This window comes from Rhea americana, unplaced genomic scaffold (genome assembly GCF_003343005.1).
Source record: "Rhea americana isolate MKP2758 unplaced genomic scaffold, rheAme1 scaffold_374, whole genome shotgun sequence".
NCBI classification, from domain to species: domain Eukaryota; kingdom Metazoa; phylum Chordata; class Aves; order Rheiformes; family Rheidae; genus Rhea; species Rhea americana.
Window position 1 is genome coordinate 537683 of NW_028186506.1, and position 1773 is coordinate 539455.

Consider the following 1773-nt stretch of genomic DNA (forward strand, 5'->3'; position numbering starts at 1 on the left):
TGTAGGAGCCGCGAGGAGCGTCGGGGCTGCCGGTTTCTGGGGGGTGGGGGGTGGTTTCGTGTTTTGTACCGTAATAAACGCCGTGTGTTTTCCACGCCCCGGCTCTCCGTCTCCRTCTCTGCCGGGGAGAGGCCGCGGAGCCAGCGCGTCGCTCTAACCACCCGCCCGCCCTCTCCCCGCAGGCTGCCAAAGCACCCGGGTGTCCCGGCACCCCCCGCCCCACAGCACGGCCCGCAGGCTCCCAGCTACAGGGCAGGGGCACGCCGTGGGTGACCCCCAAAAGGCAGCCAGGGCTCCCCGGGTGCACGGCGCTGTACGTGTGTGTCGCTGTCCTGCCCAAGCACTGGCGCTGGCACCCGGCCCGCGGCAGGGAGTGTCGGCGCTGCAGGGAAACTGAGGCAGCCGCGTGTCTTGCCGCCACCGGCAGGCTCAGCAACACGAGCCATGGGCCCGGCAGCACCCTAGGGTGGGCCAGGCATGCCGATGGCCGGAGAAAGTCTGGTTCCTCCTCTCCGCCCCCCYATAAAGGTTTTTGCCAGCTGCAGAGTGACTCACTTGGCTCCCTGAGCCAGGGATGTTTGCAACCATCACGAAAATGGATCCATCTGTGTTTTCCATCTGGAAAACACACATGGGGCCTATCACTCCCTGGCCAGGCCCAAGTCTTGCCTGGGCCCTGCTCCGCAGAGCTGGAGACCCATGGCACCGGCTGGGGGGGGRCGGTGGCTGCTCGAGCCCCCCGCCACGGCACCTGGCAGGCCCCCAGCATGGTGCTCCAAACCGCGGGTCTGTGGGGTGGAGCGCACCGGGTGCGGGTCGCGGCGTCGCACACCGGCCCAGGGAGCACATACTCCGCTGCGGGCCCGGCCCCGGGGGCAACGGCGGGGGCCGTTGCACAACGGCTGTGGGGAATGCCCCCCACCCGCCCCAGTCGAATATTTCCAAACCCGAGCGAGGGAGGAGGGAGAGGTGTTTGCGCTGCAGRCTTCGCAGCTCTGCTCCCTCCTGCCCACTCACCTGGCCCGGCCCTCCCCTGCCCTCCCCTCCGCCCCCCCCACCTTGTCCAAGGATGTGCAGCACCGTGCACGGGGCCCTCGGGTGCCCTGCGACCCCCTATGAGGCCTGTGGATCCTGGGGCAGGGCAGGAGGGCTGCTACAGGGGGGGTTATGGGGCTGCGGCAGCCCTTGGGGAGAGCCTCTGCCCCATGGGATCCTTGGGGCTGAGCCTCCTGCCCCCCATGCTGCCCCCCTGCGGACAGTGGGACCCAGGTCCATGCTGAGGACCCCCATCCCTGCCTCCCAGGGTACACAGGACCCTGTCCCTGCTTGGTTGGGGGCATTTGGGACCCCAACCCCTGGCCAGAGCAGGACCCCCCCCTCGCCCAGTTGGGGGTACCCGTGTGCCCTGTCCCTGCCTGGGAACCTGGTTCAGAGGTACCCGTGTCCCCATCCTTGCCCCGTGGGGGTCCCCTAGCCCCATCCCTGCCTGGAGGGGGTAGCTGGGGGGGGTCCTAGTCCCTGTCCATGCTTGGTGTTGGTCCCCAGGGGTGATCCTGGTCCCCCATCGCTGCCCCATAGGGTCCTGATCCCCGATGGGTGTCCCATCCGTGCCCAGTGGGGTCCCTGTCCCGGCGCCCTTCCCTGCTCGGTGCCGATCCCCTCCCTGCCCCACGGGCCCCACTCGCCCCGAGGCCGGTGCCGGTGCCGCCGTGCGGCCTCCAGCCACGGGGCGCCGCCACCGTCGGGCCAGGCCGGCCGGGGCGGGCCGGGGCG